The sequence below is a fragment of the Anguilla anguilla genome, chromosome 15 (genome assembly GCF_013347855.1).
Source record: "Anguilla anguilla isolate fAngAng1 chromosome 15, fAngAng1.pri, whole genome shotgun sequence".
Taxonomy (NCBI): Eukaryota; Metazoa; Chordata; class Actinopteri; order Anguilliformes; family Anguillidae; genus Anguilla; species Anguilla anguilla.
Genome location: NC_049215.1, coordinates 14,144,987 through 14,162,329, shown reverse-complemented (window position 1 = coordinate 14,162,329; position 17,343 = coordinate 14,144,987). Strand labels below are relative to the sequence as shown.

General features: G+C 37.5%; 2 long non-coding RNA genes across 2 annotated transcripts in view; one reads left to right on the top strand and one right to left on the bottom strand.

Annotated features, from left to right (window-relative positions):
* LOC118213721 overlaps positions 1–11,635 on the top strand; it is a 28,596-nt gene extending 16,961 nt beyond the window's left edge. Inside the window, exon 4 of the long non-coding RNA XR_004762500.1 lies at positions 11,425–11,635. This is a non-coding gene — a long non-coding RNA (uncharacterized LOC118213721). The remainder of the gene's footprint in view (positions 1–11,424) is intronic.
* LOC118213720 lies at positions 2,429–13,914 on the bottom strand. Its single transcript, XR_004762499.1, has 4 exons — positions 12,277–13,914; positions 11,820–11,868; positions 9,927–10,045; positions 2,429–3,423 (listed from the first exon to the last, which is right to left on the bottom strand). It is a non-coding gene; the product is annotated as an uncharacterized LOC118213720 (long non-coding RNA).
* Between the last annotated feature and the right edge of the window lie 3,429 nt (positions 13,915–17,343).

The following is a 17,343-nucleotide window of genomic DNA, read 5'->3' as shown; positions in this document are numbered from 1 at the left end:
GTGAATGCAAAAATGGTATAAAACAATACATCGGCAAAAAAATGGGCATTTAAAGTTGAAAACAAAATTAACTGATTAAAAGACTGTTTTCACTCACAAGGTACCCTATAAAATGGAAGCTCCATAAACATGAGGCTGAATATTTTAAGTGGACAGGGGGGAAGGAGATTAATATCACAGCCAATCAGAATGACTGTGAAAGGGCTGGGGCTCAACATCAGCCAAACAGAGGGGACCATGAGGGGAACAGGAGGGGTGTGGAGGAGCTCAACAATATATGATAGGGCTATGCAATTACATGCATCGAGTGTGAGAGCCAAGATGTCGTAATCTGACCCACTCTTGATAGCCAAGTAGTTGTGGTGAACAGTGAGCTAGGGTGCTTTAGGGCTATATTTTAACGATCTAAGCGCACGGTCTAAAGCGCATGGGACAAGTGCATTTAGGGCGTGTCCAAATCCACTTTTGCTAGTTTAACGGCGGATAATCTGAGCGCAAATTAAGGTGCATGGTTCAAGGGGGTTGTACTTAGTCTCTTAATTAATCATAGGTGTGTTTTGGGCATAACATGAAATAAACCAGAGTGTCATCTCCCATTCCCATTTGGTGGATTGCTATTATAATGGCGGATTTGCCAAGTAGTAGGAAAGAACGCTTCTCTGCCAATTTCATTCCTCATTACTGTGATTAGCTAATTCTGATAAATATTATAACTAAACATGATGACGTATTTTAAAAAAATATTGCGTGTCCACTTATTTAAAGGCGTATAGGACACTGTTTGGGAGAAAAGATAAAACATTAAAGAATAATAAACCAGTAGCACAGAAAAGAAGAAATGGAAAGCCGGTAACTTTGTCTGCATATTAGATTTCTCTTTCTATTTCTAAATAATACATGAAACATGTAATTATTCCCATGAAATGTGTTGAATGATCAAAGTTTTAACAGGGTGCATTAGTTCCAGCTAGAACCTTTAAAGGCAAAAAATGTTGGCCCATTATTTCACTTATATTTAGACCTGCTTTAGAGCTTACATTATTATTATTCCATTTTTAAGAGAAGAGATCCTAATTGCATGAACAGAACCGTTTATCAGAGTCCTTTAATGTAGTTCCTCTATCCATAATAGAGCCTCACCACCGTAATCTTCGTCAAACCCACAAGAAAGGTTTAAATAGCATTTGGTTGAAGCTGTTTAATCACACTTAAACATCTTTAATGTCCTGTCCAGTTGGACTTGGTTCATAAAAGAGTGTGTCTGCTAATCTTTAAATCAGCTTTCACACGATGAACCTTGAAGGTGAAAAATATCCATGGAAAACGGACAACCTGGTGCTCCCGAATAAGCACATTATCGATGCGCCTTTTCCTCAGGTGTTATTCAACATCCAGTGTTTTTGAAAACAGAAGGTTTTATATGCAGTTACACACTCACATGGGAAGCAAATGGAGGGAGTGTGTGTAGGGTGGGCATGTTGGCTTTTCTTATGCCCTGTTTCACTACCAGTTTCAAGTTCACTTGGAATGCAGTGGCTTCTGGAATGATACATTGTTTGTCTTTTTATGACACAACAAATGCCCATCTCCACAGGTAATGCAAGTCCTTGTGCATTGTGGGTAAAGGTCTCCTATGGGTTGTCAATCATGGCCCTCATCATATATCTATCACCGGGTCATTTCTAGCTTTTTGGGGGCCCACCCTTGACATCAAGCACTCCTGAACACACGCTGAATCTCTGCATTGAGACAAATGCCATATTCATAAGAATGAGATGATATGCTACACAATTTTAAAAAGTCTATAGTCACATGTCCAAAATATGTAATTTTCTCATTCAGATGTGGGGAATCATGTTTATTCAACAACAATGAATAAATATATATATATATATATATATATATATATATATGAATAAAAAGGTGTTTGAAGCCTTGATGAAAAATGTATTTATGTGGAAAGTCAGCAAAATACATAAGCCTATAGGCTTATGTCCTGAATGTGAGAAAACCGCAAAAATTCTAAACGGTATTTTTTCATTCACACAAGAGGTGAATCGTGTATTCAACAATGGTCACAGAAATTAATAGAATTAATAGACTTTATTTTGTTTGTCAGTTTTTTTTCCCTCTTCCTTTCTCCTGTAAGAAAATGACACCGTAGGCCCAATATTAAGAGTTTTCAGACTCAGTCCTGAGAACAAATGGTTTATGCTGGTTTTCATTCCAGTCATAATTGCAACCTCTGAATTGCAATGAGCTGTTATAGGCATTCTGGCATGCTGTGCACTAAGAAAAAAGTAATTTACCTTTAAATAATTTCCACCTTTGTCCCCATAATGGAAGAAATAAAAGCAAGCCATTGAAGAATGACACAGGAGGAAAGCAAGTGACCATTTTATTTTAGCACTCAGATGCTTAGCATTTGCCATATTTGAGACCACATCAGAAAGGCATCTATTCTTTATTTTAGGGAACCATTCTTTATTTTATGCTGATTATATATTATACAATTACATCAGACCCAATGTCTCTCTGCCTGACTCCCAGTATTTCCAACGGAATTCCCTTGCAAACATTAAGAATATTGCAGTAAATAGAAATATTCCTTTAACAGGCCGTCCATTTTGTAATTACACATCGACTCATGACTAAATGCATGCGATGTAAGTGTTTTTAGAAACAATGAGTTTGTGCTTGGCTATATTTTTACCATACCAAAAGCTATTAGAACTGATTTATGAACAGCTATGCAATTATCATTGATCCTATAATTGCCAGGATAACTTCACAGAAGACATACGTGGCAATATATCGCTATTCACTTATGTGCAGTTTATCTGTGATTTTATTGTATCTGCCATATGTGATGGCAATAATAACATTTTTTAAATATTTAACCATCTGAAAATCACGATAGTATAGATGTAGATTGGAGTGTACATTTAAATAAATAAAAATAAGCAAAACATGTATTTTGAACATGATGAACATTATGAAACACCCATTAAATGTTTTTCCTTACAAGTTGTTTTTTTACATGAATATCTGTCAACCCCCAAAAGGCTGCATGTTTATGACAATACTTTTACATAACATCTTATTAGACACGACTGCTGTTCATTAATATATTTTTGTTTGTAATGTAATACCCGAGGACGTACAGAAGCAGTACTTAAGGGTGGGAGAAATAAAAGGAAGCACATTAAGCGCAAAATCAAAGCAGATTTATCTATTTTTGTCCTGAACTGTGCCTCAAAGTTTAGTCAAGGTGACAAAGAATATATTTGTGCTATTCAAATGAGTGCTTTTTGTTTGTTTTCCGCCACCCGCCTGCTCTAAATGAGCGCTCCTCAGACTCTCTCTGCAGTGATCCGAGGGCTAATTGTCCATGAAGGTGAGCAGCACGGCAAAACTGTGGAGCTGCAGAGAAAACAAACAATTTAGAAAGAATGAAAATGAAAAAAACCATTTCATACACAATGTACAGTCTGCAACAAACACTGGTTCAAAAGCATACCTTGAATATAAACATATCATTAGCGCAGTATGTACACACACACCCCTGCACACACACACACACACACACACATAAGCACAAGTCACAATACATTTGCACGTGGAATGTGGAAAAATAAATATCTGATAATCACTTGAACATGTACATGTTACTTTTCATCTTAACAATAGTAAGAGTTAAGATGTTCATCACTGTGTCTGTAAAGACACGTGTTGTCAGCCACGCTTAAATACGTGGATAAAAAGTGAATATTCTAGTTGCAACATGTTACATCTAGGTAAGCATTATTTAGGTCAGGGGTGCAGTATGTAAGTTTGAAAATACCAGTATCAGAAAAATCAAACTACCCTAGTGCATGGCCCAGAAAGAGGAGAAACACCTGAACTGCCATCAAACCATCAAGACAGAAAATGCAATTACTCAGAAATGCTGTTTAGTTGGGAATCAAGTGGAGGAGCCACTCATCCATAGAGACACCAAGCATTCACATCCTTCAGGAAGTTCTTAGGTAAATAATCCCACCATGGCACAAACATAAAAAACCGTGGTTCTTTCCAGCACTGTCTATTTTGAAAACTTAATTTCAGACTGCTGTTGACATGCAGCTCAGATTGAAATGGTCTAAAACATTTCCATCACTAGGACAAGAAATCTGGGCCTGGGTGTTGGCAGGCAAGTTACATTTCTTTATAAAGCAGAACAGTGCCATGCAAGAAGGCTCTCATGTAAGATTCTCAAACATGTCTGAAATGCAATCTTATTCAAAGTGCTGGACAGGCAGGCCTTGTTTTTATGACAGAGAAATACCCAGACAAAATGAAGAGTTATAAACACAGGGAATGAAAAGGAGAAGGAAAGCGGTTTACCCTATCTGATTGATCCGTAGGATGTACAATTGATATTTTTAGAAAAATCAACATTATTTTGGCTTCAGTCAGTGGAACTGTGCACACAACTACAACAACAATACTCATCATGAATTAATTCAACTAATGTGTTTTCAGCATTAAAGAAACACATTAATTAATTTAATAAACGTTCCAATTCAATAGTGCCAATAGTCATCACTGCAAAAGGAAACCAAATTCTCAGTTAGCAGATAACAAACTGGGTGGATAACAAATGTTAAAAAATGGCATAGCTTAGGCAATATAAATGGCAGGGCTTCAATGACATTGCTTCAACCAGTGACCATAGGGCCCATTTGGCAGTTTAGTCGATGGGGTTTACAAGCTGATCTGCTCAGGTGGCCTTCTACACTACGATTTTTGAAATCAATAGAAATGAGAGAGCATTGCCACTCTGAAAGGTGAGAGCGATTTGTTCAGCTAAATCCCAAATGTCGGTGGGTAAGACATATGTGCACAGGAGGTATTAGACATGGATTTTTGGACATGGACCTCCAGAACATCCCACGACTGCGAATGAGAGCAATGCTAAGTGTGCTGGTCCCTTTCTGAAATGGAAATGTCAGACTTCTCCCAGAAACATTTTGAAATATATTTTTATTTTAACCCATCAACCCCATTGCCATTTCCCACTAAAAAGAAACCAATACAAAAAAGAGAATATTATGAAAGAGATAAAAGATATAACTCTCATAAGGAATAGCATTCCTGCTAAGACTATTATGATAATTTTAAATGAACTACAACACATATCTGTCCAAGAGCATGGTTGATTAACAGAAATAACAGCTGTCACTCAGACTTACAACCAAGTCCTCACACCTGAACAGTTCGCCTTGGTAGCCCACTGTTACATAGAATTAGTCAACATAGTACAGTTTATACAGAGTTAAGTTTACTGTGACATGCAAAACAAAAAATCAGTCATGTGTCTCCACTGAAATGATGGAAAAGGAACATGTAGTTATTAAAAATAACCATATCATATTTTAAAATATGAAATGCATGCTGATAGCAGAAGAATTATACAGAGTAATTATATAATAGTATACAGAGGCATCTTATCTGCTCAAGTAACACTTATATGTCCAAAACATTATGGTGCCCTGAAATGGTGGCTATGCATTAAAACTGCTGTAATTTCCACATGGTGATGCCAAAGTGTATACAAATAAACTTAAATAAAAGCTGAGAATGCAGTTTATCCACATGTGAATTTGTTTACCAATCTAATATTGTGGAGCCCAGGGCCAAATCAATGTTTTCCCCAAACATTATGGAGCTCATTGTATGTATGTGTGCGTCTATAAACAATAAAAACAAACAAATAAAACAAACCGAATCTACAGGACACACTGGTCTGATTATGTTCCCAAAAGTTCTGACTATAGCAACATAATCATACAGTACACAACTGAAATACAACTGGGACATAAAGCAAACTGAAGACCTTTTTCCATTATACTCAGATTGTTTTTACCCAAAAGACAAAAAAGAATCACACATTATTTGCAATAAAAATGGTAAGAAGGACTGCTATTGTTGAATTTACTCATGTCCCATGACAAATACGGCACCAAAGCTACAACCTAATCACCACTGCATGACAACAAAATGCTCTGTCAGTTAATATTATTGTCATTGGTAAGGACCAACTAAAAATGGACATACATTAATTATGTTTGATGTGACAACTGATAAGAATTGTAGTCTTTACAAATTGCCACAAAGCCATATCTGTCAGGTGATCTGTATGTAAAATCCTATTACATATGTAAAGCAAAGAGATAAGCTGTCAATTTTAGTTTCCACATTTTTGTCAATTATGAATCTTCGTACCAGATTTTCACTGCATAAGTCTTTTCTGTTGGTAGTCTCCTTGATTAGGTATGACAATTACATTATATTACTCACAACATTTTGAAAGCAGGATGTAAGAAGTAAAAATACCTTAACAAACCTTGGCAACAATGGGGCTAATTATTAATTTACTCATCCAGTGCAATTGGTTTGTCCCAAATATTAATACAAATAACTTGACACATTATTGGCCAGTGGTTCCCTACCTCTGTCCTGGGGACCAATTGTGTATGCTGGTTTTTGTTCCAACCACACTTGCAATCCCAGAGTTTTAACAAGCTGTTAATTTTTCTTAATTCGGTGCTTTTCAAGTTTACAGGGATTCTTTACCCTCTTAAAACACATTATGCCACAAATAGCTATGCATGCCATGAAAAATAAAAAATCCCATTTTCACATTGTGCTTTTTGTGCTATATTGCAGACAGTTCCATAAAAAGTTTAACTGATCAAATTAAAGAGGTGAATCAATAAGCTCCTAATTAGGTTGTTGAGCACGCATTTATGTTCTTTCATAATTTTAAACTTATTAACACAATGTAGGTTTGGCTCATTATCATTTTCTTTGGCTATAAATTCTTCCTTATCTACAAAATGATTAGTTTTAGTAGCCATGTGTCCACACTATTTCTGTCCTAATGTGAATTAAGAGGGAAAACAATCCCTATAGACTTGAAAAACATCAAACGTAATTTAGAAAAATTAACAGTTTTACTCAAATTCTGGGAGTGCAGCTGGGGTTAGAATGAAAACCAGTATACACAACGGGTCTCCAGCACAGAGGTTGGGAAGTACTGACCTATAGGCTAATGTGAGTAGCAAAAAAAGGAAACGGCCCATTTCCTAAGACATCTTTTCACCAGTACTTAGTTAAAGTATATCCCAAAATAAATAATTTCAGAGCAACAACAACAAAATGTTGAGAATAATTCTCAAATTTCAGAACAGGCTGACAAATCCACAGCATTTTAACTGAAACTAAATGCAACTAAAAACTATTGTACTGCTGAAGTAGGAAGGGTCATAGTTTCTTGACAGTGGTTGAAGTTATGTTCCTATGCATTTAACCCAGGGCTGATTCCTGCTGAGCTGTGGGGGACCATGTGCTGAACAAAACCATACAAATGTGTGAAACAGCATTTAAAAAATAAATCTTTTATTTTTTTATTTTTATTAAATTCTAAAATATAATTTGTCTTGCTGTAAAGTATGAGAGGTGAGTGTTGCTGATGCATAAAGAACTGTGCCAAAGATACACAACTTCTATTAATTTAATTTGTCCTAAGAAAATGTTTCTTCTACATGTCTAAAAAAAATCCACTTTTATTGAATCAGTTTAGCAGTTCAAGTAGATTTGCAGGTTCAAAATATGTTCTGACAACCACTGCCCAACTTGACATTTCAGAAATAGATTACATCTTGAAAATGTGGATTAGCAATTAACCCAAGGACTCACTGGGTAATGTAATTTACCTGTATATTTCAGTCAACTGTTTACAACTCAGGCAAACATTTCATTTACTATTTTAAAAAATTATAGAGGATATTTGATTCATTATCTCTTGACCTTGAAAATCAAGTTCAATGACTGACCTGATTCAATGAAAGCAGATGGTTAAGACCTGAAACAAACCTTAAATTAGTGGGAATATGAAAAAATAGAAGTCTATTAATGGCAGTAAGTGTGGTATGTGTTTCATCTTTTTTCTCATTGTGGTGAATTTATATACTTTGCACAGAGTATCATACTGGTTGATACAGATACAAAGTGTTATTTTATTGTGAGACAGCTCTGAAAAAATAAATGCTAAATTAATGATAGATTAAATAATTTCCAATGCAGTCCCTCAGGATTAAATGTTTGGCCAAATTAGAACAAATTAATGTCAGTGTAACATTATTATTATTATTATTATTATTATTATTATTATTATTATCAGATCATCCCAAAAGCAATGTTTGTAATTATGTTTTAGAGTTTAGAGTTTTACTTGCATGCTTCAAAGTGGTAATATCTCACTATTTGATGATGCCATGAACAAATAAAAAAAAAAGTAGTCAATAAAGATGAATACTAGGACACTGATGCTGCAGTTTTGGTGAGGTTAGTACCCCCTCCCCAATAAAGGAAGCCCAAACTGGCAAACCCCAGGTAACTGGAACGGTAACATGGATAACCCCTTTCTTGAGGCGTCAGAAAAACAGCGGGCTGCCAAGCACACGTCTCCTTCACAGGATTTACGAGGCCACGTGCGCATCCTGTTACGCAAGTGTGCAGGTCATGGGTCGTCTCCATGGGGATGAGAATGCTCAGGAAGATGAGGAAACAGTTCTCCCACCGGGGGGAAGAAGTGGACCAGCAGGAACGTGCTCTGGGAAGTTCCGGGGTCATGACCTTTGGAGGAGGTCCGGTTCCCTTTTTGTAATTAAAAAAATGTCATGGGTGTCTTTAGCCCGTTCAAATCAAATATCCTCATTTGTATCAAGAGCCTCATTTGTGTTTTTTTTTTTTCAGGAGAAAGCCAGCAAGGCCCTTGATGCAAATGAGGATATTGAACGGGCTAAAGACAGCCGTGGTATTTTTTTAATTATAAAAAAGAAACTGCAGCTATGAGAGGCCTCCGGCAGCTCAGATGCTGTAGATGTCAAAGAGGTTAATTTCCACATGTTCCTCGCGGGCAGTCAGAGGGAAGCAGCCAGCTTTCAATGACAAACGTCATCTTCTGTCAGCCATCCCCTTCCCCAGAGAAACCCAGGGCCATTTCAATCACTTAGAGCATTGCACTCACTATAGCTCATCTGTACTCTGTGACTGTTCAGTGAGTACACTCCGCTCGGCCACTGTGCGGTCTAGCCTGTGCTCAGTGGACATCTCGGGTCTCATTGACTATGTTGATGCACGATACACACTATTTAGTGACTTTCATGGTGGAGCATTATTGTTAACATGTTCAGTGGTTGTGCTGTGCTCTGAGAAATATATTCGGTAGTTTTGCAGTGTTCAGTGAATGTACTGTATATTGTGTTGCTTGGTAACTGTGATGTAGAGTCTGCATTCTGTGGATGTGCCAAAGATAGTATGTGCTCAGTGGATGTGCTGTACTCTATGGCAATGCTAGTGGATAAGCTGGGCTCAGTAAATGGCCTCTACTTTGTAGATGTGCTGACTCCTCCTCCGACTCCTTTGTCAGTCATTAAAATACAGGTTCCTGATGACTGGGACTCCAACAGGTTTCCCTTTCTATCCATGAGCACAGAAGTAAAGGTTTAAAATGGACAGCAGGTAAAAGGTCTAGCTGAAGGGTTTGCAAGGCTGAATTTAAGGGGTACTGATCTAGGTGATTGGACACTGGGATAAAGTTAAGAGCCAACTGGGCAATCAGCAGAAAACGGCTGGATAAAACACAGGAAGCGAAGCGCCTCAGGTACAGGTAGAGAAGTATCTTTAAAAATGCAAGATGGAGGTCATGGTCTAAGTGCAGAGGTTCAAAGGTCAGGATGTCAGAGGGCTGGAGGCCAGTGTGCCGAACACGATGTTAAAGGAAAGAAATTACACATGGCTGAATGGTTGTAATAATGACTCTTTTTGAGATGAAGGATCCCCTGCGGCAAGTTAGTCTCTCTCATCTATATACGTACCGTTTCCACTGGAGAATGGCAGCTTCACTGCTCAATGAGGTCACCTTAGTCCGACTGGGATTTTCTGAGCCTTTCCAGCAGTTGTTCCCTGGTTCCATTCCTGCTGTAGCCTTCTCTCCCTAATGACAGGGACAATGAAGCAGATGATGCCGCTTGAACAAGACAATTGATTATGACTAAGAGGGACTCTTGACACAAGAGTGAGTATTTTTAGGCACATCAATGACCCAGAATAAAAAAATGTATGCGCCTGGGATCGGACATCAGGAGCTGCAAGGGAAAGGACAGTGTTTTTCTTTCTTCAAAAACAAATTGCTTAATGTGCTTCAAGTCGATTTATTGTGGGTAAGAGGCCCACACTACATTACATCTTTACAATTTCAGGGATGAATTTCACCTCCAATCGGTCAAGATATATTGGTTGTTGCACTAGTAGTCGATTTCTAGAGTAGGAAGTAGATTTTTTTTATTCCAGGATGATGCCTTGACCAAGATTAAGTTAAGACAGGCTCTTGAAACACAAAGACATCCATCAGTTGGACTGATAATCTCCATTTTGATTGGGCTCTGTAAACCAAACTGCTGAATATGCAACATTTCCACTGAAATGTTGGTGCCTTCCAGGTAATTTAGCAAGTTTTGAAAATGTGTGGTGAAAACAGATTTAAATGACAACATAAGATAAGGATAGATGTTTTTGGTTTTTTTCTCTCGATAAATGCAACTGCTCTCAAAACAGCTTGCAGCTCGTCAACGCATACCTTGCACATTTTCCTGTTCATACATCTTCAAGATCAATGGGCAGACAATGACAACATTAAACAACTACAGCCTAAATGTGCTCCAAAAGCTGATATTCACTGACAGTCTGTTGTATCTAACTCAATTGACTACAAATGAGTCTACTGCATACTCTAAGCCCTAAATCATTACACGCTGTAATGTAAATTGACTGTCAGAGGATCAAATAAAAGTGATAAACAGTTTATCTGAAGGAAGTTTAACTGTTTTGCAAAAGGCTGCTGTTTCACAGAAATACAATGCAACACCATAAAATGTGTGTGTGTGTGTATTGACTATATTTGGGTAAAATATCGAAGCAGTTTTTTTAACACATTCTTCGAAGAGTAAGGAGGTAGTTCCTTAACATTAATTGTGGAAGTAAAAGTGAGGAAGCTAAAGTTTGTTACTGTTAAGGAAAAAACACGCTTGGGTGAAAATAACGCATATCATATGTAGCAATTTTTACATTATTAATACATCATAAAAATGCACTATATGAGAAAAAGTGTGTACCAGGGTACTTAAATTTTTTATGACTTGTAAAATAATTCTACATTATTAATTCTTATTCCCCCCAATTTCTATTAAGACCCCCACCCCACCCACCCACACACACACACACACACACACACACACACACTCACCCTTATAGGATGAATAAAAACAGAGATTCAAACCGTAGGCCGTATAATTGAAATTGTATTGTTTTTTACAGCTATCGAGAGGCAGCCAACAACTGCGGTACCTGTAGGGCCAGAGAGATACCGCAGATACAGCACCATTCTGCAGACGTAGCAAATGGGCAGAGCAATTAACACCAGAGCCTCTGGAGGAATCCTGATCACGCTCAGTACACCTCACTGATGCTGTCCGCCTGGAATTACACCCAGCCACCCCCCACCCCCACACACCTGCTATATAAAGAAGTAAGTGCTGATCTACACTTTATAAAGATAACAAACACAAATCACCTGACACAGAGAGACCGCTGCACATAAAGGAAGTTGACCAAAAAAAAGTAATGAAAGGCAATTATGTTCAGGGGGGTCAGACAGGGTAACTGGCCTCTGTGCACCTTACAGTAAGCGTTGTGTGGTGTACGGTATTTACCTCTTAAAGTGGGGCCAAAGGAGCTCCTTGAGGGTGAGAAATGGGGCGCCTGTGGGGTAGATTTGTATACACCATTATCGAATGCCAGCAGGCAGAGAATTTTAAACACAACAGGGAATGTCTGAATTTGTAGGAATCTGTGGAAGACAATCAATTATAATATGGGATTTATTTTAAAAATGAATAAAACATGTGCCATAGGGTTTGGATGGAATCCCACCCCACCATGGTACCATTACATGATCACAGAAAGTCAAAGGAGAACAATCGCCTCATAGGTCTTTATTAATTTAGTATATATGAATGATATAAATGGCCCTGTATTGTATGTTTAAGGAAATGCACATTTTCCTTTATACATTTGGAAAATAGGCAAATAGTATTGCAGGGCATTCATTCTTATTAGATGATTAAACATAACAGTCCATTTATATATTTAAACAGCTCAAAATGTTACCTGAGAAATTTCAGTCAGGTTCCTTTCTCAAGGCAGTGCTTCACCAAGGATTTGAACTGGCAATCTCTGTCTTCCCAGCCTGGGGCTTTGCCCACTGTGCTGTAGCAGTTTGTGAGGGCAAAATACACAACAAATGCAAACCCTGGCTGCTTTTATCAAACAACACCGTGACTGAAAATAATTCTGCAAAAGCACAGTTAGCCCAAAGCCAATCCCCTGACAAACTGTACCTGGAATTATCTCACCTCTGATTTTCTGCATGTCTGAGAGAGGAAGGAGTGAGTTATTGGCAGAAATACATATTTTGAAACAACAAAACATCCACTGCTGCAGATGGTATCTGTAGACTCAGACAAAGAATACATCTCAAAGCAGTCCGAGGTGTCTCTGCGCTGACTGCACTTCTAAAGTATTGTTTTCAGTCAGTGCTGCCGGCTCAACTGGCTGTACCCTGGGTTATGGTGTGGGGATTTGCCCCAACGGCATGGTATGCAAATGTGCATAAAATGCGACGCAGTTACTACGCAGCTCAGCTGGTGGACTGCAGTGTAAAAACAAGTGGCTACAGCAGAGTGTGCTTGTCCACACTCTCCCAGACTGAATCAGAACACTGAAACATATAATAGGCTTTGACATTACAAATTGGAGGAAAATGAATGGTTTAAAAAAAAAAAAACTGATTTCAGTATAGCCTATATGAAAACAAAGACATTTATATATAGACGTGTATACTGTATATACATTTTACACAATAAGTCAATCTGCAGATTTCTGAATTCCCACTTTGCAGGGATGGCTGATCATGTCATGCCAGATGAATAAATGATGGGTAGAATATGCAGTGTTTTTCTTCCAACGCACTGAAACAGACATCCATCCTCAGTCTCTGAAACCCTTTCACTGTCACCACTAATTTTCCACTGCCATTCTGTGGGCTTATTTGCACACGTAGATGATGGACTTAATGGAGCCGATTACACACAAGCTGTGTGCTATTAGAAAGCCCAATCAACTGGAGAGGGAAAAATATATATGTTCATAATTGACAGTAAAATCTTAGATGATATGTGCACAGTGAAGAGACTCTCGAGAGACTTATCAAAAGGTTGCACATTTCCCGTAGTACAGTCAGAATTCTGCTCTCATCCTACACCATACAGATGGATACATGAGACTCGGGCAAGAATCGACTGCACTCTTTCACTGGGGCCAGAGTTATTTTGGGTGCATGTAATATTGGAAGATGAATTTGTATTGGCATTAGAAACTTGATGCACAAAAGCTCTCCATTTGTCCTTAACTTTGACCCACAATTCAATGTAATTTGAATTCAGTCAGTAACCACCAAAACTGTTTTTAGGTAGAAAAAAGGACTCTTCATTTTTCAAAGTTAAACTCAAATGCTGATTTATTTCTGGCTACAGTCTCGCCACAATGTGTTCTGCTCTTAACTTTCAGATAAAAATATGACAGAGTATTTACTGAACACTCCTCAGTAGTCAGTGAAATGACTGATGAATGTTTCAAAAGAATCAAAAAAGGTGACCACTTTAAAAGTATCTCTCAGAAGTAGAGACAAAGTGCTTTGCGGTCATACCCAATGTCCTCTCATAGAACAGACACCACATGATTTTCAGATTATGATTACAGATATTATAGCTAAATTCAATGTATTGGGGCAGTAACACAATTTTTGTTGTTTTGGTTCTGCACCCCAGTACATTGGATTTGAAATAAAACAATGACTATGAGGTTCAAGTAGACTGTCTGCTTTAATTTGAGGGTATTTACTCCCATATTTAGAAGATTTTAAAGTTGTCGTGTTTGGTACATCTATTGTTCATTGATTTGTCTGCAGGGTATGCCATTAAGTAGCCTAAAAATAAAGTTCACGTGTGGGTCATGCTATCCGCGTAGCCAGTAGGCTATTCATTCCAAATGGAGAAGCCAAGAAAAACTAACTGCACCGCTCCTCAGGAGTACAATTTGGAAATGTTACGGGTTCTATGACATTGGAGACAATAATATCAAAGGAGAAAGCTGTCTGCAATGTATGCAAGTAGCTACTGCCCTGCTATATCTCCAAAGCCTGATACCTTTTTCCCCTCCAAAGGAGTTTGGTTAATTCAGTTTAAGTAAGCAATGCCATTGTGAATTAACGATGGACTCATGCATTATAATATTTTATTTTGTCTAAACAACAGTTGATCTACAGAGTAATTTTATTGCGGTGACCAGCATCATTGGCATCATTATGATCTCCTCTGGGTTTATTTTGTTTAATAAAACATCAATATATAGTTGTCATTATTTCTAAGTTATATTTCATTATTTCTTAGTTATATTTCTTAGTGCATCTTAGTCATTATTTCTCAGTGCATTTGGCTGTTCAGCTACAGGTTTAATGGGAAAATAAAACTGGGCCATAATAATTATACATTTAGATAATGTTTTATTGATGGTAGAAAATTTGAACGAATTTATCTTATTTAGGAGATTCAGGTCTGAAAAAAGTGACAGCCCTACTCTGCACCTCCGGCATAAGAATGTCAGTTTCCTCTTGGGAGAACCTTCTTCTGATGAGTATATCCTTATCTTCCATTACAGTGGTAGACTACGGAAATTGGCAGTACACCGGGGCACAATGTGCATAGCTCTTAAAGGGAATGATAAGAGGTCATTTATTATTATAAATAGTACTGAAACAAAGTAACAGAAGCTCAAACACAGTGAAAGAGGAAGTTTTTTTTCTCACCTTAAAAGATTATTTTTTGAGTGGATACAGATGCTTGTGGCTGTTCCTGGTCAGCTTATAAACACAATAGAGCCAAACTGGACAAATCATGGTTTAAATTCTATGACAATACCACCATAAATGAATATTCTGCATTGTTTTTTTCTGAGCTGTATATCTAGGCGGTGTTCCAAAAAGGCCACTAGGAGACTCCAGAAGGACACTTTGCAACCAAATGATATTATGGGTCTTTACAGGTATAAAATACTATATATTGTATACATGGAAGAAGGGTGCTGAAATTAGCTCCATTTCCCCCTGCTTGTCACCCTCCCTGTCCTTGCTCTCCCCTTGCCACCAATGGAAGCAGATCTGGAAGACTGGTGAACAGTCCAAGGTTTTTGGGGGCCCTAAACAAAAAGTCTATATGGGGCCCTCTGTTTTGGTTGAAAACCACCCCCCAAGCCCCAGCCAGCAAGATTTGGCACCAACAGAAATATATTTAGATTAATGAAAAATCCATTATCTTAGGGAACACAATTATTTATTAAAAATATATATATTAAAACAACCTAATGTAGCAGATTTGAAAAACGTGCAAAGAACAACAGGCTGTAAATCAAATTGTTAAACAAGATAAACTGTACAATACAAAAGTGCAATAAAAGTACAATAAAAGATAAAAACTCCATAGAAAGAGTAAATAAATAAGTAAGTATTAAAGCCAATCAGTGGACACCGAGCTACTGCTGGCAGTCGACAGGCAGTAACAGTAGACACTAACCTCGCCTGCCGGTTGGCGGTAATCTAACGTTAAAGTGTGCTGCGCGCATCGTCCGCAGCTCAGCACCCACAATTTAAAATCCTCCTTCCTGCTTCCAAAATTAGGTTTAAGAAATTTAGAAAAATATACTAAATGAAACATACTACATTTCATTGTTACAGTTGTGTGTACTGTTTATTAGATTGATTGGGAAAAAAAAAAAAAAAATTATTATCTTGGAGGGCGGGGGCCCCGAACCAATCACGGGGCCCTAAACAAATGTTTGCTTTGTTCATTGGGTCGGGCCGGCCCTGCTGTAGAACACAACTACATTAGTTTACTTATTTGAGGTTCATCGGTTGAAGTTTTAGTAAAAAACTGTACTCCTATCAATATCCCACAATTTCACATGCCACATATATTTTTCAAAATGAGGCCTACTCTTTATTCAGAGCTGCTTTCATTGTCTTCCTCAGAAATATACACTGAGACAAGTGATTTCGTCCAATGTCTCCAAAATGAATTAGGCATTACAAAATAATTTTTTGTCATAAAAAAAACCACCTCATTAGGTAAAAAGTCTCAAGAGCTTTTATACCAGTGCATGATATTCTCAGCATGTGTGTTGGAAAAGTTACGGTTTATTATTTTAGAAACAATGCATGTTTACACTCCCACCAACAAGCAGGAACTGAAACATCATTTGTTCATTCATTTTTATCTACACCACAAAGGGTTAACTGCATTTACAAATTCCCTTCTTGCCCCTCTCACCCTTGTATACTCCCTTAAATAAGCAAAAAACAACAACAACAACAAAAACAGCTAATTTAATTACCTTAAGCTTGGTACCAGCTCACCTCAAACTGATTAGAGGAAAAAAAAATTGTAGCAGTACCACAGCGTTTCTCACTGAAGAATCAAAGAAGGGACGTATGTAAAGCATCTGCTCATGATGGGTGCTGGAGGAGTAGCCTGTAAGACAATGGTCAAATGTGTCTGTACCAATGTTAAAATTAAGCCTATGCAATGAAGATAGAAGCTGGAACATTAAGCTGGAGATTTTAATTAGAAATGGAGGCCCATTTGACCAGTCTAAGGAACACCTGAAAAGATACTGTTGAAATAGTCTTACAAATACTGACTGTGTAATTTAGCGAACACCAGTGCAGCCAAGCTGGGATATTAGGTTTCTGTGCTTCAAAGGTAGCATCATCTCAATTAACCTGCATCAGGTATTGCTGCTGCTACTACATAAAGGTAGCATGGGATTTACTACTAACATACATAAATCTTTCATTTTTGTCCTTGTTGAATCCACTCCTTTGCATAAAATTCCAATTGTTTTAAATGCCAATTATTGTATCATTATTAATTATTGTTAATTCATGCTGACAAAAAAATAAAAAATATGGTCAGCAACAAATACACTGAAGGATACCACAGCATCTTTGTATGTACACACTTTTTTTTGCCAAATTGATATATAATATTGCCAAGAATCTGCATAATTTAATGTATATAACAAATAAATATATATGAATACACACATGAGAGCTGTTTGTGCTGA